This window comes from Cupressus sempervirens, chromosome 3 (assembly GCF_028749045.1).
Source record: "Cupressus sempervirens isolate cs-2001-9-10 chromosome 3, ASM2874904v1, whole genome shotgun sequence".
NCBI classification, from domain to species: Eukaryota; Viridiplantae; Streptophyta; class Pinopsida; order Cupressales; family Cupressaceae; genus Cupressus; species Cupressus sempervirens.
The window spans coordinates 804,048,163-804,070,444 of record NC_143120.1 but is presented as its reverse complement, the minus strand read 5'-3'; the positions used below and the strand labels follow the sequence as shown (position 1 = coordinate 804,070,444).

Sequence of the window (22,282 nt, the reverse complement as noted above, 5' to 3'; positions counted from 1 at the left end):
CCTAGCCTCCTCTTATCTCACCTCTGCCGCAACCCTTCATCTTTGCCTCAATGGTGCCTCCTCTTGTACCACAGTCTCTGCTCATTGTTGTACCCCCTAGCCACATATCTCCCATGCCTTACTACTCAGGTGATCTCTCTTGCCACTAATGATGCTTTGGTCAAGTGGGCATGCCCTACTAGCGTAGGATGCTCAAACCAATCCATGTACTCCTATGTCAAGCCTGCATCGATCACCCCACCAAACCAATCCCAGTCCTACGGTACTAAATCTTGCCACACTTGCAACAACCCATCCCTCTATAATGTTGTCCCAAAAATGGTCACTGACTCTCACATCATGCATTGATACCAGTCTAGCTCCCCTGGGGTAACCTATGGCCATCCAAATTGTCATAGGGCCCTATCTAGCTGATATTTCTCTGCAATATACTCCCATGGCCCAAAAATGAAACATGGAGAAATCATATAAGGGAGATGTTGCCTCTCTTCTGCCTACAGCCCAAGACCCATAAACACCCTCCATATGACAACCTGAATCTCATCTAACTGGACTCACCAGTAATCAACCTCCTTTGTGTGGTGATAGGTGTGAGGATCACCCCAACTATATAGGACCAACTCCTTTGCATGCTTATATCTTTGACCAATCGTCCTAAACATCATAATATGCTCCCAGGCCCACACTTGTAGTAATGTAGGGAAACCCACACTCCTCCCCTATTTCCCTACACTCTAGTATATAATATGATGCAGATTGCGATATAGCTCAGTTAACATCACTAAGCCCCATGCAGTAGGGACTTCATCATCCACAATCTGAATGATCATCAGTATCAATGCTAGCATCACTCCTATACCCCTAGTATTTGGGGAAATGTACCTTGAGACCATCCCTCACACATAAAAGATCCTCCTATCCACTGCCACCCAATCCAAATGCTCACTAGTGGAAACTGGCCCCTTCAAATACGAAATTGGACTCTAGGCCCCACCAGTTGCTACACCACCACCTCTCCTAAAACCTCCCCACTAGCCATCAGTATCATACCCCATATAGGTAGCCAAAAAATCTTATACACATCCTCTAGGGTAAGTGTCATCTCCCCTATCAACAGATGGAATGTGTCAATCTCACTGTGTTAGTGCTCACATAGTATTGTCACCATCATCATGTATGTCTGTGTATGCGGTAACCTAGCTAGGTACCCAAGTTTGATGTCATCAATCCTCACCCAATCCACTAGTGTAAACCACTTCCTAGCATACAACATAGCAACACATTACTCTCACAACACCAAAGCATCCAGTGACCATTGCATTCAAGCCAAAAAAAAATTACATCATTTTTCTTCTCCTCTTCCCAAAACAATCTACCCATGTTTTTTCACCCTCTTCTTTCCCACCCAAATAGGCCTTCACACTTTCCCAACATGCTTGCAATAGTATTCCCACAAATGATCCTCTCCCATGTTCCTACACTTGCATTTCACATTGGGATCGCTCCTTAACCATTTTCTAAATCCTAAAAATCCTAAGTAGCATTCCTGCTACCCTAGCTATGTACCCTCGCATTCTTGCAACAGCAGAGCACTACGAGACCACGCCCTATCCTTTACCCCTCTTGGTCAACTTTTCCTCATTCTCATGTTGTCCTACTCCTAAAACTACCCTTCCTTGCGAGACCGCATTCCAGCTAAAAGGAATGTGCTCCCACTTGCGAGATCACTAACCCACATAAAATTACAAGAGAATTCACATTCTCATGATAACTGCTTGTCAAATTTGCATTCTCACAAAAATGGCTTCCAACCTCTACTTTTACCCTTGTCCCCTAGATAATTTTGTAGGATTTTTGTCCCGTCAGTCCCTAGTGCAATCCCGAAAGACCCGTGCTTGTAGAAATGCTTTTTCTAAATTGTGAAAATGCTATAAAATAAACTACATAAATCACAAATCAAAGTTTTTTGACCCTACTGCTTCGTCTAGTGTCTACTACACGCATACTTATTGTACCATGTCTACCTGATGCTCTAGTCATCCCTGCATAGCCATCGAGTCATCTAAATCAAAGCTCCAAACAATAATATCCCACTGTCAATATAAGAGGAAATAACCCTTTTTACCCCTCCTAGCCCCCCTTATAGGCCCCTTGTGGTGCCATATTTTCCTCTATGACCCCTCCAGCAACCATTGTTTCCTCCCACCTTGTTATTTTTTCACTTTAATTGTCATTTAACACTCATTTAGGCCTTCTACGTCCTCTTGCTTATATTGGTTTGTTATAACTTTTCAATAAGTTGTTGAGCTTCATTTTCTCTCCCTGACACCTTCTTGAGGGAGCATCACATAGTCCATTCTCTCCTCTTCTACTCAAGATTAGTGATTTTTTTAGTGGTGAATCTTCACCAATTGGCTACTCCATCTCTTTAGGAAATTGTAATTTGGCTGATAAAACCTACATATGGGGTCAACCATGTCACCGAGATATTAAATAATTTGGGTCAAAATCCAAGGCTCATCACTCATTAGTTTACACATAATTGGTCCAAATCCTAGTCCAAACGCCAATGTAATCTACAGTTATAACACAATTATTTTAAAAAATTTGCTAGCGTTTCCCTAATGTTTTCTTATTGGACAATGTTATTTCATCCTAAAAATAAAATAATATTTTCCCTCGGCTTGAGCATCACTTACTATTTTACTGACATGGGTCTCCAACTATCCCCATTTAATGAACTACTTTATGTTTTGGTCTTTGGGACACATTTCCTAATTCCATGAAGATTTAGACTCTATGGTATGTTTTTTAAAATTAAACACAAAATAGAGTTGAAGTGATTGATCTATATTACATCAACAGTCCAAATTAATTCTTTTCGCCATAAAAATGACAACATTAAATGTGATGACAACCAAGTTGGCAATAAAAAGGGCACATTTTTAATTGAATCTTAATGGATTGGCATACTACAAGTACATCGTACAGTGTACACTGGCATGTGGGCCATGGACCACTTGCAACTCTATAAATTGACTAAAAAATTAAATAATATCTCTTGGAAAATGACATATTATCCAACTATATTAAGATTTTGTGTTATATGAAATAATTAATTCGCCTCTTACATTATGAAAATGTTTATGAACGACAAAATAAATTGCCTACATTTATTTGCGTACCAAAAAAAAGAAATTTAATCCGCCACAGTTATTATTAAATTTTGATACGAAAAGGAAAATTTCACCAATAGAAAATAATTTTCTCCCTTGTCTCAAATGAAAAAATCGCCCTCAATTAGAAATTTTTCCTACATATTTAATGTTGAATTTGCCAACATTTTACATATTTTTCTTGGAAGGGGTTTCTTAAAGTTATCACTGCTCGAGACTAGGGCAATCATGTTGCTTTAAAAATCCTCTTCACATCATTTATACTCGAACTTCTTTGAAATAGCATTGTCCCAACACTATGTCAAAGAGGGGCAAAATGTAGACACCTAAATCTGATTACATCATTACATAATCTTATTTAGTCATCTTCTGGGACATTATTGATTAATTATTTTATATTTAATTCATTAATCATTGTCCCCTAGTTAATTAAGTCATTTAATTCACTATAGTCCAATTGATAAAATCAAATGATAACCCAAAATCAATTTATCAATTAAATTTCCATTCATCTATTAAATTAAATTGAATAAATCTATTTAATTTAATCCCACATCCCCCATTTATTAAAAAAATCATTTAATAAATCATCCTAAACCCATTAACCATCCCTAAACCCTATCATTACCCCTAATGCAACTCATCCACCCATACTAACCTCACTTAGCCAACTAACTAACCCATCCCATCAAAGCTAAATCACTTACCTCCTAGCCCCCTTTCTAAGCTAATCCTAATCCCCCTCCTAATCATGTGCACAACTTTAAGCAAGGGTTAAGACTTCTTAACCCAAGCCAAAGTCAACAGTCTCCACTATCCTCTTACATTCCTATCCAAGAGCATTAATGGCTCTTACATGTCATAAATGCCCTTAAATGCCTCTTACATACCTCTTAAACACTCCTCACCCCTCATAACTCCACCCTATCCCCTCACATTCCCCAAAATGGTCACATTCTCTTAAAGTCGTCCATCTCCTTACATTCATCCTCCTTGTGACAAGTGTCACTTACTAAAAACAAGCACAATCCATGTGCTTCCCTTTTAGAGCATCCTAGCCCTTCCTCACCAATCCCTCATCCTCACATCCTAACCCTCCATCTTGCTATCCTTTAGCCTACAAATAAAACCCTCTCCCTTCACAATTCATATCATCTCTTAATGCAAACTTATAATGCCATATTGATGTCTACAACACAACCATTTTACACCCATACCATGTTAAATTCCATCCACACACCCATCACTAAATCCTTCATCCATCTCCACACTTGGCCACCTACTATTTGAAGCTTGAGTACACCATAAGCAGGCATCCCTCATCATTGGACATATCAAATTCATCACAAGGCACACTTGAGGAGCTTACCATTTTTGGTCTACCTTCCTCCATGGTGTTTTGCCCTCGTCTTATCATAAGTGTTGCTTCAATTTAGTTTCTAAATGTTAAATTAAATCTTAATGTTCATAGCATACTAAGTTTTTAGCATTATACCTTTGACAAAAAAATTCCTTCATTATGGAAGATGTTTACCCCTATTTTTCCTATGCCTCTGATCCCAAAAAAATTCCTCTCCCTTATGCCCTCTTCCATGAGGAGAACCCCAATGAAGTTGATTACAAGAATTTTTTTGATGCAAGTGTAGATGCTCCCATTTATTCTATGGAAGCCTTGGCTCACTTAAACATTCCTACTTTTTTTTACCTAAAGTGGTTGGCCTTCTGATGGGAATGATAATGGTGGTGCAAATGTAGCCAATGCAAAGATTTACAACAACAAATATATCAAGCAATATTTATTTTTTAATATTCGACCAGTCATCACAATTGTGATGGTCTGTTCCAATAGTTAATTGTCCCTTGCATAGCACATATATCGCAACAATGTTGTAACTACTATGGAAAGATGTGATGGATAACTGTCACTTGTATAACGTCGTTGTAGCCTACACATCACAATTGTGATGATTGACTAAAATTTTAAATCATTGTACTTATGATGGCATATTGTCATAATTATGATTTCATGAACATCAACTCTTGTCCCTCCCTTCTTCCAAGTTATGACAATGTCATCCATCACCATTACGATGAATACCCTCATCATCACAATTTACAACAACAAAAGTCTGATGATAATTTGACGGGAGCCAATTCGTGGTTCTATTGTTAGGGTGATAGGTAGATGTCATAATTGCGATAGCCTACCATTGCAAAATGGTTCCAAATGTAGTATTTTTCTACTACATCTTTCATAAGAGTTCTAACCATTTGACAAAAGAGGGGAGAAAATCGCAAGCTCTCTAGCATCACGCTAAATAACTTTCATTATATTTTGTCATAAGCTTTCTCATATTCTAGTAGGAACATATGGACTTGTTGACAAGAGTCCTTAGCCCAATCTAGAGCTTCCTAGTATGTAATTAGATTTTCCAAGATATATCTTCCTTCCATATATCATGTTTGTGTAGTGTTGCTTACATGGGGAAAGATCTTCTCCACTTTAATAGAAAGTAGTTTTATAAGAAGCTTGTATGAGACATTTATTAATGTGATGGGACTCCTATTTTTCAATAAGGTTTTGTCCCCATCATTAGGAATGATTTTAATCATCCCTGAATTGATATACATCCCTAGGAATTCTTGATCAATAGCTTTACTATAGGCTTTATATATAGCTCCCTATATATCCAATGCATGTTGTTTTTGTATAAATCTATGAGTATACCATCTACCCAAGGACCTTGTCATTATTCATGTTAAGTGTGACATTTTTAGTTTATGTAACTGATCATATGAGACTGTTTAGGAGAATTTTATCATCTTTAATGACTTTCTTAGGGATGAACCTTTTAATATTGTTTCTAGTAGCCTATATCACATGTCCCACATCTTCAGTAGAGAATAACTTGGAATAATATTATGTAAATGTCTACAAAAACTCTTCTTATGTGTTGATGGTAGCACCATTTTCACATACGAAATTAATTCTCTTTCTATTTTCTTTAAAATAATAATTTAAAAAAATTATTTGGATCTTCCATCCCCATGAGAGAGCCAGTTATTTACAGCTTGGATTTTAGCACCTTGGATTTTGAAGTTTTGGAGTCTCTAGAGAGAATCTCTAGATTGGGCCATGGATTCCATAGCCTCTTAGTTAGAGAATTGAGATTGAATTTTGTCTTCTTCCAACTAAAGATTATCATGTAGTTCTACCTCTTATCTCCTCCTACCCCTAGCTATCTTCCTACACATAATCTGGAATAAGGATTTCCATTTATTTATGTTATGTGACCATTTTCCAATAGCACTTCTATGCCTAAAAATGCAATCATTATACCATCCAATGATCTTGATGGAAAATTTCACTCCTTCATCTTTGAATAGGTGTGTGTTGAGAGAAAAACCATTTTTTCTCTCAAGGTTTGAATTTAAATTGTTAAGATAGAAAATAGATCCCACAATGAGGTGATGATTAAAGAGAGTGTATAGAATAATATAAACCCCTAACCCATTAGTGTCTTTCTTAAAACTAAACATGTCTTTCTAATCACATAATCTATCCAATCTTAAATACATCATTTTGTCCCCTTGTTCAAGATTTCACCAAATATGCCAGATAACTCTAAAGGCAAGTGTGTTTCCTGCTAGGAGGTCTAGTAGCCTAAGTGTATTGGTCATTTTATACCAATAGAACTTTTCATTACCGTTCAATTCAAATTTAAATCCCCTAATTTTTCTTGGGATCCTTCCATCATGTTAAAATATCCTACTATAATTTAATATATCTTTTTGAAGGTACACATTTACTTCCAAAGGTCTATCCTATCTTTGTTTATATTAAGGGCATAAACATTTATCATTCCTATTTTAAATTCATTATGTTGGAGAGTGATCCATACCATTCTATTTCATGTGGAGCAACCCCAATTTGTAATTAATTTACTCTATTTTGGGCCTACCAAAATGGCATCACTACCTTTGCCTTTTTGAAGAATATTATGATATGATTTAGCATCTTTCCATATGCATTTAAGATTTATGTCCAAGGTGAAGCCAATTTCCTTAACTTCTTTAGTAATAGAATGTCAACGTAAGTTTGCATCCTAATAAATATTTTGGTAAAGTTATTTATGTTTGAGGATTTCATTCCCCTAATGTTCCATGAGGAGATGTTGATATTCATGAATAACCTTAAGTATCAATATCCATGGGATCCCTAAAGCTCTAAAAATAGTTGGGAAGTTGACTCTTCTAATGCTTAGCTAGGTTTCTATTAGAGACCAAACTAGGAGGTTTTCCTATTTTCCTATTAGTGTCTTTCTCAATAGCTTCCTCTCCTTTCATGATTTTAGATCTCCTATTGTATTTTTGTGCCTTTCAAAAAGGACTAAGGTCCTCTTCTATAGTTTGGGTAGGAACTAAATCCAACTTAACCATCTTCAGTTAGAATGTTTTCTCTCATATAACCCCCACAAGGGAAGCAATCCTTTGCATTCCTTAGCTTAGAGACCCTGTCAATAGCTTCCTCTCCTTTATTGACATTACGTCTCATCTTGTGTTTTTGTGCCTATAATACAAAAGGACTGGGATCCTCTTCCATAGCTTGGGTATGAACTAAATTAAACGTATTTCTATCTATAATTATATTGATTTCCCTCACATAAACCTCACAAGGGAAACCATTCTCTACATTCCTTATCTCAGAGAAAATGAAAAGAGGAACAAAAAAACCTCTTTTGAAAAGAGGTCAATGAACTCTAGGGGGGAGGCTAAGGGTTGGGGATAAGAATTATAGTTAATGTATATTTTCCTAATCTATCCTCCTTCCCATAGCCTCTTTCAAGAAATTGAGTCCATCCATCAATGCAGAAGGATTAATATCCTTGATATTTTAATCAAACATATCAATAGCCTTGTCAATCACCTCTTTATATGGATCATCCAACTTCCTAGGGATGCCTTTGATCTTCCAAATAGAGGGGTTCCTACAACTCTTGGCCTCTCGTTCAAGTAGAAGAAGAGAGAGAATGAAATTGGTCTTCTAAGACTTCAAGGGAAGGGAAGTTTTTTATTAACAAGCCTCGACTTGATTTGAAGATCCATTGGTTTAATTCACCGCTCTCCTTATAATCTTCTTAAGAGCCAATTTTTGAGAACTTTGGGTTGTATACCTCAGCTTAGCACCAGTATCCTCTAATCCAACATCAAGAGTAGAGGCCTGGGGGAATTTGTGAAGGTTATCAAGGGATTCCACTGGCAAGAAATTCATTTTCTCATAACTATGGTTTAATGCATAATTGAGCTAATATAGGGTATAAATGACCTCATTAGAGGTCTTAGGGGTGATAACTTTAAGGGGAGATCCTCCCTTGGAATGGGGTGCCAAAAGATCAAATTGGGGCTTAGGATTTGAAACTAGAATCTATAGTCTAGTGCTAAGAGTGGATCATCTTCTTTGTCAATATGAGACAAGCTTGCCTCAAATGGCCCTACCTCCTCCAAAAAAAATGTGCATTTATGGTGGATAGGAAAGTGATAGGTAAAGAAAAACCATGGTTATTGAGATCAAAGTATAGTTTGTCTTGCACATCATATTCTAGATCAATGCTAATTAACAATTTCACGTCAGTGTGGGGTAAAAGATTATTAGTTTTATATATCCTAATAATTTTTTCATTTTTTTTCCAAACCTTGAGGTAGTAGGTTCCAAATAAATGGTAGGAATTCTCAAATAGTAAGCGAACAAGGTGCAAGAGGGCAAGTATTTCTTCGTGATTGGCTTCAAAAGACCAAAGAATGGCTATGAAGTTACAATATTCAATTATCTAGAATTGACATTTAATAGTTTCATTTTGAGAAGTAGGGTTGCCAAAAATATCAAGAATAAGCTCATTTATTCCATACTTCATGAAGCTAGACATTTAAAAATACTCTAGATGGTAATTTTATTTGTTCTTAAGCAACAAGGAAGATAGTTGTATCTTTGAGTCTATTTCTTAATACTTTTGTTGTAAACATTTCAAGAATAGGTTTAATGATAATTATAGTAGAAGAGAGGATATTACCTCCATTTTTGCATTGGTGGGTTGTGCTGTCATTATCAGGTTACAAAAGAAGTTTGTCTCCCTCTAACAACAGTTGGAAATCCTCTACTGCTTCCTTGAAGGTCTGTACCCTCAATTTTTCTGGGTCTACTAAAATGGTTACATTCAAACTAAGTCAGAAATGACTAAGTCTTCTTGAACCCTTGTTGTATCATTTCTTTGTGTTGTGTGAATTCTTTTTCCCTTTGCTAGGAAAACTTGAGCCCGTATGTTGAATTAACTTGTCTATAATACATGAGTATAATCAAGAACATAGAGGATGGTCTTCCATCCATGTGGAAGGCCTTCTCAAGAGAGTAAGGTAGTAGGCATAGAGCATTGTAGAGTGTTCTGATGGCATCTATTTTCACCTTTCTTTAAAAAATTGAAAATTATTGTGAAAATCAGGTGAATGTATGCAATTAAGGTTTTCATGTTTTCCATTGCAAAGGTTTTAGCAAAAAAACCCTAAATTGGTTAACTCATGCCCTAGGTTGGGTTAATATTTTAAGTTGTCCTATATGACTTAGGGCTATGATTAAAAATAATTAATCCATATCATACACCTAGCCAAAAATCTACCCTATGGTTTATATTCTAATTTTCCTAAGTCTTATTTCTAAGCAAGAAGGCATAAGTCATAATAGGAATATTCCATATTCTTTGTGGATTTCACAACTAAGTGTGAGCGTACAGTCGTAAAGGATAGTGCTTAAGTGTTCCGACTTTATGCCTAAGATTGGAATGTATTATTGTAAGTTGTTCTTGTAAAAGTGAAAGTATGTTTTGATCTTATGCTTAGGGTTTTGAACATAAGGTCATATGTGTATTTGGTAAAGATAAAAGTTTCTCCTAAACATACATTTTAAGAGTTGAGAGTAATATCATAAGCCAAAGTCCTTAAATCTAACAATGAGTCATGATGATATGCTCCAAAGGAAAACATAAGTGCGTAAGTCATGTTACAAAGGTCATCCAAAGATATGCTTAGGTATTGAACATAAGTGCAAAAAAGGTATTTCTATTAAGGTATGAAGTATCTCAATCTTACATTCCAAATGAAAGCATAAGGTCATAAGTGTATTTTAAAGTTGTTCGATGCTAGACTAAAGGCTAAACATGAGATCGTAAGGTTCATTGTGATGCTTTTTGAAGTTATGACTAGAGTTGGATGTAAGACTAGAGGTCTATTCTTAGACAATTGTGATGCTACAATGAAATCATGCTAACAATTAGCATAATTTCGTGGCTTATAAAGATTTTAAAAATTAAGGTTTTTGAAGTTACAATAAACTATTGAACGTAGCATTAGAGGTCTATGGCATTAAGGTTCATAGGGTTACAAAGAAAGGAAAGAATGAGTGGAGCATAAAATTGGAAGAACTAATAAGACAAAGATACACAAAATAATTTCACAAAATATCAAAAAGACAAGGGTTTCAACCAATTAGAATTTTTGGCATAAAATAAGAATGCTCAGTTGGTTGTTAATGTCACCAAAATTATGAAGCAGCACCCCTACTACAAATTTTGAATCGTCTTACATGCAAAAATTTAATGAAGTTGATGAAAGTGCACTCTTACATAAAAATATTCTCTGCGATCAAGAAAAGTACTAGTTGCCAAGAAGAATTACTAAGTTCTAGAATGCTTGAGTTTTCAAGTTGCTAAATTATTTCTTGAGAATTTCATAATGTACGGTCTATTTGTAGAGAGAAAATGTCTGAAGTTGGAGGTGATGAGGGACAATCCAAGGACATAGAGATTGTTCAAGCATCGGCATCAAAAATAAGAAAAACTAGGTGGAGGAAGCCAAAAAAAATACAGATGAATGGTCTTAGCTCCTACTAGGATCATCGAATGCAATTTTAGAAAATGATCATAGTTTTAGTGATCCATATATGTATTGCAAAGATGTCATATGCCTAGACACAAATGGGTATGAATTGTTCATGTTTTTCTATAGTAATAGATTTAAGAAGCCACCAGCCTCGAACCCGTGGTGGAGAAATTTTGTGAAGCTCATCTTCCCTAAAGTATATGTCGATGTGGACTTACTAAAAGCCCTCATAGCATCATATAAACCTACAAAAAAATCCTTCAACAAGTAGGATAAGAGTGTAATATTTACATTGGACCATCCTTCTTTCGTTGAAGCTATTGGGCTTGAAGGTAAAATGAGCATAGAGGCAATTATCCAGGACTTTCAAGAGATGTTTGAAAATAATATCAAGTTCTATACTAGCAAGGTGATGATCCACCACATTCCCTATAAGCTCAAATCAGTAGGAGACTTCCTAAAGAAAGTTGATAAGATGCTCCTTGTGAACAAGTTTAGAAACTATATGCAGGATACAATTTATGGCTTGCACAAGGTATTTGGGAGTGATGGTTTTGATATTATTCATGGAGGACCCTACCTCATATCCTGAACATTCAAGATCCTTTCACAAACATTGAATATGATTGTGTGAAGTGCATTATTGAGAAAATGCAAGAATAGATTGTTTCTTCCCAGAGGGGAGAATTTGGAAACTTCAAATTTCATCACTATTCAATGTTGATGCATTTGATTTCATACAAGAATATTGGCTACTCTAGAAAAAAAAAATATTAATCAAACCTCAGATCTTTGAAGTATTTTTCTTTCATGAATGAGGCTAAGGTAGGACATATTAAAGACCAGCTCGTCCAAACCTTTAGAGAATACATTAACACTAGGAAATTGTATGAGGAGGAGCTCAAGAAGAGCTATGTGTTTGAACAGAGGGTGAAAGAGCTAGAACAAAAGATAAAAGGATTAGAAAATGAAGTTTTTGCTTTGAAAGAACAACTCAAGGAAATGGAAGAAATTAAAAGTGATATGAGGATTGATGAAGCAGAAGGATCCATTCAACAGGTTGCTCTGATGACAAAAGACAAAGTGGTTGGAACTGACCAAGTAGTTGTTATGGTGGAGATTGAAGCTCCAAGTTAGAGTGATCAGCTAAAAGTAGATGCTCTAAAAGGAATGATGACAAGGGATAAAGGTATTGAAAAGAGTATCCCATTACATCCATGGTATTTTTATCTCTTTGTAAAGTGTAGAGTATGTGTGCAAAGAAGCTCTGATATGGCTCTTCCCTATCTTTAATCAATGGGGCCCATATATTCCTTTCTTTGATAAATTAATTATTTTGATGGCTAAGAAGTCATAATTTCCTGACAAAATCTTCACAGTAAAAGAAGCCTTAGAAATGGTGAAGGAATTGATTAGTTTCTATTGTCCATTTTTTCCCCCATTCATCCCATCACTTATATCTAATCTGAGAGATCTTCAATGCATTGGGTTCTTTGTTTTTGGTTAGCCCACTAAGGTTCGCAGATAACATTTAATGTTAGCTCGGCCCCTTCATTAACTAAGTTGACTCAATTTTTTCTCTAATTGAGCTATAGTTTCTTCTTTTGTTGAGTTAGCTTGGTTTGTTCTTGGTCGAGTTGACTTTGGTTTACAGATTTGACAACTCTCATGTTTTTGTATACTATCTCAACATCCTCCTAAAAACACAAGATGCTTCCATGTGTCACCATTCTCGTGTTTCTTCATACTACAAAGTCTCTACAAGGATTTTAAGTCCATAATTGTGCCACGTGGTGGAGGGTCCCACTTCCCACGTTATCTTTGTCATGTCTATGTTTTTTGTGCAGACGGTTGGCTTGGCACATCATCCAATGTCATGCTTCCACATGTCCCCTTTCTAACATTTCTTCATATGCCAGTGTCTCTGTGAGACTCGAAAGCTAGAATAGCACAAGATGTTGCCATGCATCACCATTTTGATGCTTCTTCATTTTGTGATGCTTTCTCAAGGCTTCAAAACCCAAAACTACACCACTTGGCAGAGGTCCCCACCTTTCTCGTTATTTGTTTCCTTCATTGTGGGGATTCTTATTGCATCTAGGCCACTCATCTCGTGGGATTTCATAGAAATAGCTACTATTCCCTCTCCCATATCATGAAAATTTTATTCCTCAACCCTCATATTGCCAATTTCAATCTTAGCATCAAGTTGGTTATAGCCAATCTGTACATAATTATTACTACCCTCCCACCCCAACTCCATTAGATCCAACACCTCTAAATTATGAAATCAAGACCATTGAAGCTATGATAGCTAAGATGGGTGAGGAATTTTTGGGCCTCCAAATGAAAATAATTGAAAGAATTAGGAGAATGGACTCATGGTTTCACAAGAAAAATAAGAAATTGTTGATATGTGATAAGCAGCTTGATGAGATTGCAAGGCAGCAATAGATAGAGAGACAGCATCAAGAGATGGCATACTAGACCTATCTCTAGCAATGAGAGGAAGAGAGGGAGAAACATAGACATTTTGAGGAGAATCTTGCAAGACAAGTTGTTATAGAAAAAGAGGAGGAAATGAGGCTACAATTAGCTCATTTTCATACCAAGGAAGTAGAGGCAGCCCCTTCTCCAAAAAAATTCATTCCTAGCTTTACGAAGCCCCCTCCATCACAAGAGCCTGTTGTTGTAACTTCTCCACTTCCCGTGCAAAAAATATGGCCTCATGAGCCTTCCATACCTATTACCATTTCACTCTTTGAGGGTGGACCATTTGTATGGACTCCTTATGGTCCAACAATGGAATTTTGAGAGAGTGTATGAGAGCCCACAAATCTACCATTGGAGGAGTTGCAGCCTGCCGAGCACAAGGAGGTTGAGATGGAACAAGAGGAAGAGGGTACAATCCTCTTATTTGAAGAGCTTCCCTCCTTTATTGAGGAAGAAGAAGAAGATAACAAGGTTGTTCCCTCTCTTGAGGAGCAGATCATGGCTTTTGATCCTTTACCAAAGAATCAGGATTTGTTGCAAGTTGAATAAGGAGAAAATCAATTGTTGCAACAGACAATCCTCCATGATATAAAGGATGGAAAAGAGAGCCTCAATGATAGTTCTATCCTTAAGGAATAACATTATGATATGCATGAGGTTGCCTCTCAACCTATGAATTTTACTACAACGGGGCAAGAGGATTCTAATGAGGAGAACTTTTGGGATTAGCTAGAGATGTTTTTCTCATCCATGGACATCAAGAAACTTGCCCTTTCATTAGATGATCATGAGTTGTAGCAGAAACAAGTAGAGAGCCACACCATACTAGTAGATCCCAAGGAAGTGGTTCATGAGAAGGATGAAGATGTGGAGATTATTTCTTCACAAGAAGAGATTGAGCCTTCCAATTCAGCAGAATACTACCATTGCAAAGAACATCAACATGGTAAAGGGTAATTTCTTAGACCAAGTGCCATTAAGAGGATGCCTCATAAGGCATCTATCTTTGCAACAATGTATGTTTCCCTTAGTCATGCTCATTCGATAGCATGAGGAAGATTATCACAAGGAAGAGAAAGCATGTATTTATTAACAAGACAATGCCCTAGTGCTAGAAAGCTTCATTGTTTTTAGCATTGGGAAGGAGATATTGCATGCAACGGTATGCTTATCATACTTGTTGATCCATTCAGTTGCCCATGTGCATGGGAGAAGAAACCAACTTGTAAGGAAGAGGAACTAATTCAACAAGCCAGTCAATGGCTTTGTTTGATTTTTAGTTTCATAAATTCCTATACATAGTAGATTAGGTGTTTTCTTCTTTCCAAGAAGTGCATGAGCATAGCTATTTCTTTGTAGATATAGAAATTTTTGTAATTTTGCTAGTTGCAGAGGTAGATTTTTTATGAAGTTATAGGTGGAATGACATGTTATTATCTTTGGTGACTCTATGCCCAATGGATTGCTTAAGCCCACTAATTTATGCTTAGCAAGAAAGAATCCCCTCTAAGTTGCCAAAAATGTTGGCCATTTTTTCCCCCATTTAGTCCATCACTGATATCCGATCTGAGAGTTCTTTAATGGGCTGAGTTCTTTGTTTTCGATTAACCTACAAAGGTTGGTGGCTAAAATTTTATGTTAGCTTGGCCCCTTCATTGACTGAGTTGACTTAGTTTGTTCTCTAACCAAGCTGTAGTTTCTTCTTTTACTGAGTTAGCTCAATTTGTTCTTGGTCGGGTTGATTCTAGCTTGCAAATATGATGGCTCCTATTTTTTCGCATACTATCTCAACATCCTCCTAAAAACATAAGATGTTTCCATCTGTCACCATTCTAGTGTTTCTTCATATTGTGGAGTCTCCACGAGGCTTTGAAGTCCAAAATTATGCCACGCGATAGAGGGTCCCACTTCCTATGGTATCTTTGTCATGTCTATGTTTTTTGCATGGGCAGTTGGTCTAGTGCGTCATCTGACATCATGCTGTTATGCATCCCCTTTCAAGTGTTTCTTCATATGCTAGTGTCTCTGCAAGACTCCAAAGCCTAGAATAGCACAAGATGTTGCCACGCATTACCATTCTGATGCTTCCTCATACTACGATGCTTTCTCAAGGCTCCAAAACCCAGAACTACACCACGTGGTGGGGGTCCCCACCTTTTGTGCTATCTACTTCCCTCATTGGGGAGATTCTTGCTACATCTAGGTTGCACATCTCATGGGGAGGATCTACATCGACAACTGCATCTTAATCTATCATTGGGGAGATTTCCTATTGCATCTGGATCATGTGTTTCAAAGAGAAGATATTCATCGACGACCATCAATCATTTTCATGGAAACCAGATTCCCCCCAGTAGTCAACTTTGCATGTTGTGGGTGGATAACACATCATGATATCCTTCCTCGTAGTCTTTTTTTTCCATGGCATGCCATCAAGGCCAGTTCTTCAATACTAAGTGACTTTTTGGGCCTTGTTTGCATGACGTCAATGGCTTAAATGCTTCTTTAATGCATATAATGATCATATTTTTGGTGATTTGATCTCCTCTGGCTAGATGTGTCATTCTTGGCTATTCATGTCACTTCCATGGATAGTTGCACTCCATGATCACATTTCTTTCTAATTCTCAGTTATTGCTCTCCTCTACAACTCAACTCCACGTGGTTGGGGTTTGAACTCAATGTAAACATTAGACTTATGCCTAAAATCTATAAAGGCAAGTTGTAAATATTTCCTAAGGGTTCTTCTTTGTCATATTTTTGCAGTGGCCTTATCCTCTACAACTGTATTCCTTTTGCCTTCCATTAATGAAATTCCTGCTTTTACTTCTTTTTTTCATTCATGATTTGTGCATATATCTTACCTTGTTTTGAATGTTTCTTTCCTACTACTTAGAGTTATATGTTGTATTTAATCTATTGACAATTGTTGTATTGTGAAAATATCCTTCCCAATCAATCAACTCCAAACCTACATGTGAGTTCTTAGGAAATAGACTAGAGTTGAGATCTATGTATTTTGGGTTTTCATTGATGATCTATGCAGTTGTAGAAAGAGTTGTAAATGTAGTTCTATCTTGGTCCATCACCCCCCTTTCCCTTTCTACATATTTAGTTCTAGTTCACCTTCTCCCTTTTCCTCTCAAGCTATAGTTTAGGTGTACCTTGATAGTGAGGAAGTAAACCTTCTCTAGAGATTGAACCTTAGAGAGAAATTCTCACATTTGGAGGTTGTTTCCATCTTACAAAAAAATTCTTGATGATCATACCTCAAGAAAGGTTGCAGACTTTGTGTCAACGGTTTCTTTACAACCAAGTCACAAGTAATCCAAGGTAAGGCAAAGGTAATGATGTTGGATACAATTGATTAAATGTGTGTTGTCTTTGATGTTACACAAATTTCATATCATTATCAATCAGTATATGTTGAGCTCACTCGGGCAATGAAGATAGTTTTGTGTGTCTACCAAGAATTCCTATGATTGCCTAGTTTAGAAGGTAGTGTCTACCGAGTTCACTCAAGCGTCAAAGGAAAGTATGCAAAAAGTGAGTGTTAACCAAGCTCACTCAATTAATGAAGGAAAGTTGGATGAAACCAGTGCTAATCGACCTCACTCAGTTGCCAAAGGAGTTTTGTGAAGTTTGCAGTGTTAACTGAGCTTCACTGGTTAACAAAGGAAATCATTTCTAAGTTGGTTTCTACCGAGCTAGGTCAGCTAACGAAGGATTTTCTTATTTTTGCATATTAAGCTTAGTTGATTTATTTGTTGATTCTAACCAATTGAGGTGATGAATATTATTATTCTAAGTTGTATTCGAGTCGATTTGATAAAGTGGGAGATATAAGTATAAGATCAAGTTTGTGATCTCAATGAACAAGGTGGATGTAAGCATGAAGATTTTATTGAAGATCTAATGATGAGAAGAGGAAGTGAATTTGAAGGATAAGTTGAATATCCTTGTGAAGCAAAAAAGCTATATTTGATCAGAAAGGATCAAGTACAAGCAAGAACAAAGATCTATAATTAGTAATTTAGTTGCATTCAAATTAGGTCATCTCATTGTTACTCTCTAACCATTGTAGCAGTGATCTAAATCTCCTAGCAGAGGTGGCTTAACATTTATTTACAAATCCTCTAACAAGGTGGCAGTTCTATTGAATTGTCTAAAGACCTCTAACAAGGCCACTCCTAATAGGGTGATTAAATCCTTTAATAGGGTCACACCTAACAATGTGTTTTGTAACCTTTAACAAGGTTGACTCCTAACAGGGCTCACTTCAGAAGAGTGAAAACAGTAACTAGTTGCAATTGGTGGTTTCTCCCAAATTGGGTTTCCATGTTAAATCTTGGTGTCAAATGTGTTCAAGTTATTTTCTTTTATGTTTTTGCAACTAATTTAGAGTAATGGCATTCACAGATAACATCTAAAGTTTATATGTCAAGCATTTACCAAGTTACAGCATTCTGTATCTGTTTATCGAGCCTCGGTAATATTCAGTTTTTAGTTTTCATTTTGTACTGACATCTAAGGGATCTGGGATTTATTTTAGTAGTAATTGATTCGCTCCCCCCCTCTCAGTTACTCCTCTTATATTTCCAACAAATGAATGATATATTTTTATTCCCCCTATTGTTGATAATGAAAATAAGTTGAAGGATTGGCTAGAGTGGTCAAGATCATTCAACCATATCATGAAATTGGTAAAGGTTGCAACTATTTTTTATGGGGTTGTTGATGATAAATTGTTCTATGATTTGATTGATTCTTTGATCAAAATTTAAGTGGATATGAACAAATTTGTAATAGAATCAAATGTTATCACAAATGCCAAACGGGATAAAAAATTTAATGATTTTTAAACTATTAGAGGAACTGACTAGGCAACAAAGAGAGAGATTTATGTGTGGGAGATAGTCAATGAGATCAAGGCTTTCCCCACAAGAATTAGTTAGAGGATGGTTGATGAGGAAAGATGAATACAAAATAGAGGAAGGACATGAATTATACCAGGGTAACTTATCTTTGCATGTACTTGTGGATACGCCTGCATTACAAACAAAGATGGCACCTGAACATGAAGATGACAACTATCAAATTTTGAGCTACTTCCCACTTTTTTCTAGTTACAGAGAAATTTTGTAATAGTTTTTGTTCTCTCTATAACTTGATTTTGAGTCATGTAATGACATGTGTCTTCCCAATCTGAAGCTTGTTGCAATCCTTTCCAAGATTGGGAAGAATGGTCTAAATTCTTACTTTTTTGATGAAAGATATCATTTGAGTTGATCCAAGTATTTTATGTTAAGCATTTGATGTATTTTGCTTGTTTTTCTATAGAAGTTTGGAGTTAATGGAAGTCTGGTTTTAGTCTCATATCTTTTTCATAAATCTCATAGCAGAACTATATATCATTCTCAAAGAGATTAATACAAGAAGTGTTGCAGGATATCTATGTCTCAAATTTCTATCTCCATTTTCATGCTTTTATGATTTTGAGAATGAATGAACAAGTTCCATTTTATTCAAATGCAATTTAATGAGTTGTATGTCATTTCAGCATTGCTTTTAGTTCAAAGAATTAAGTAAGTGCTTCTGTGGAATGATAGGATCATTTAGGTTATGAAAGGGATATGATAAGTATAGGACTTGGAGGTCAACAGTTCATACATTTAATTGCAAGTCAATTAAATAGATCTATTAATATTAGTTCTAATATGACTCTATTTTGGACAATGGATTAAGGCACTAGTCTTTTAGTTGAAGAATCAAGCAAATCAATCTTATCTTAGCATGAACTAAATTTTTAAAATAAAAAATCATTAAGAATTGTTGTCAAAATGGAATACAAAATTGGTCTTCACTTGTTGCAATAATTTGTCATGCTCATTACTAGCTATTAGTGACTTGTCATTTATTTTGTAATTTCAAGAAGTTTTAAGACCAAAATCTACTGTAAGGGGTTTGTGAAAGAAAGCATTATCTAAGAAGTGTTAAATCCTTAGGTTGACGCACCTTGGTTTAGTTGAGCCTAAAGAGTAGAAAGCATAAGTGCTTTGTTAAGTTGGTCCAGGCCCAAATAGAATATACCAAGCATGGGAAGTAGTTAAACCCTAGCCATTATGGTAGTTGTTGTTTCCCTAGTATTAATTTTAAATTTGTTAAATCAAAAACCAACATGTTATTCTCCAAATTTTATTCAATCTAAAAACCCAAAAAATCATATATAAAGTTATTTAAATGTAATGAACATGTTATATTAGTTTGCATTATCCTTGCTATGTTTGAAGCATGGGTTATATTTGTGAAACTAACCACCTATTTGCTAGAATGGACTATAAAAACTACAATCCACTTGATTCAGAACAATAATACAAATGCCCTTGAGTTAACTTACAAAACCAAATCCTAATTATTTAGACATTTGGGGTTATTGAACTATCTTCAATGAAAATTTACCTTATAGGATATAATGAATGTGCACCCATCATTTTTTCTAAGTTGTTAAGTGTGTCAAAATACCTATTGATATTAATGTTCAACTATGGTCGTATATTTGGGTAGGATAGAAAATATTAGAATATAGGGTTAACATAGTGATTTATCTAGATAATTTATAATATTGAAATACATATCTATTTGAAAATTGTGAAGTGTCTAATCATGATCTACTTACAAATGTGCAACATTTGAACATTTCAAGCATGTCTAGAAGTATTAAGCTATTTAATCATTGTTTTCTTTTCAATTACACATGTATTTGTCTTGTACTTCACTAATTTATGTTACTCTGGGATGTAATTTAGTTTATCTTATTTATGTTCGTCTAACATACAAATTGATTAATTTATATTAATTTAACAAGCCTTAAATTTCTCATATCTTCGTCTTTAGTTTTTATGTAAGTGTTCGATAGACTATGGATGACAAATTTAGGTGTAGACTAAGGTAATGTGTAGTTGACTTAAATGAATGAATGAATGAGAAAAAGACACTTAAATTTTGTAAAATCGAATGATTAAAATTATTTACTATGAGTCGTTGGACATAAGTTACATGGTTGAGTCAATTAGAGACCTATTAATTGAAGTTATGAAACTTTGCTAACAATATGTGCAACGACATGTGACATCTTTATGGACTACCTAAAATCATAATAGGTAGACAACTATAGACACAAACAATAGTTGTAATTATGATTCACCTAACAAGATGTGCAAAGGCATAAGACATTTTTACAAATGACTCAATTTATCATAATAGCTTGTCCACCCTACTTTCACGTACTTCCTTAATCATTTCAAAAATTATAAATGAGATTACATTCATCTATTTCATTTAAAATATAAGAAAAGAGACAAGTATTCTCAAAACATTCATAGTTATATTATTTTTCCAAAATTTCAAATTAATATTTCTTCCTAATAAAAAGAGTGAATACATTAACTAAAGTCAAATTTATATTAAGAAAATTATTCTAAAATATATTTTTAAAGAATTAATATAATTACTATTATTTTAATTTATATGTTAATTGTTATTTTGAACTTAGGGAAAAGATCCAATTTGTGTCATAGATACCTCCCAATTACTATTAGAGTCCAAAAAATGAAAACACATGTACTAATAGTCGATCACACATGTACTAATAGTCAATCATTTTAAAACTTCTTTTGTTGGTGATTCCCATTTGTGCACTACTATTAAAGGCATTTTATGAAGACTATTGGGACATTTAGCCACAAGTACTCACAATTTTAAGCGAGAACATAGAAGTATTGAAATGACACTTTTACAACACTGAAAACCAAAACCTTAGCTGAAGGCACTTCAATCAATAGAAATACATGGGAGCATTACAATTTAAGAATTCTAAGTAATTGATAATTTTAACTTATTCGTCGGTCACAAATAGACCACATAGGAAAGTAACTAAAGACAAAGGAATGTCCCTATTTCAAGGAGGCTTATCGTTTCTACCATTTTTGCACTACTCCGAAAACTTCAAATAATTATTATTTTCAAAATAGCGTATATACTAGCAACAATGTACAACATGTGAATTTGTATATACGCTCCCCAAATAATAAATATTCACCGCCACATTAATTAAATATTTTACAATAAGGAACTCCAGAAACTGACGGAAACAAACGCTTATTGACTACGACAAAAACATTTATTTTCTATTCAAGTTTCCAATAAATCTTCACCGTAATAAAAGGTTTGGGCGCTTCAGAAAAGTATCTGTTACGGTACAGTGAAGATCGACATTCCTCATTATGAATTCTGACACTTAACAGAAGAAATATTTAGAAATATTTCCTTCTGAAATATTGTACGGCAGGGAACATGCATTCCGATTTCTATGCAACGAACTACGACGTTTCATATTGAATTTATAAATGAAGTTGATATTTATACTTTTACTTACACCAGTCGGTCAAGGTTTTAAATTTTGTGATCTTTTCTATATTGGAGACCTTATGTTAGTATATAATTGTTATCTTTCACCATGCAAACTGTTGGGAAGATCAATTATAAAGGGATATTTATTGTATATATGTATATTTAAATTAGAGTCAAATTCTATAGTTACATTTATTCAATATTAATTGTTGAATAGTAATATGTTATCTTTTTTTCTTGTATTTCTATGTATTGAACATTATCTTATAGGAAAGATA

At 35.1% G+C, this 22,282-nt stretch overlaps 1 pseudogene; it reads left to right on the top strand.

The window, feature by feature from the left end:
• LOC149569241 (glucan endo-1,3-beta-glucosidase-like) overlaps positions 1–22,050 on the top strand; it is a 42,077-nt pseudogene extending 20,027 nt beyond the window's left edge.
• The last annotated feature ends 232 nt before the right edge of the window (positions 22,051–22,282 follow it).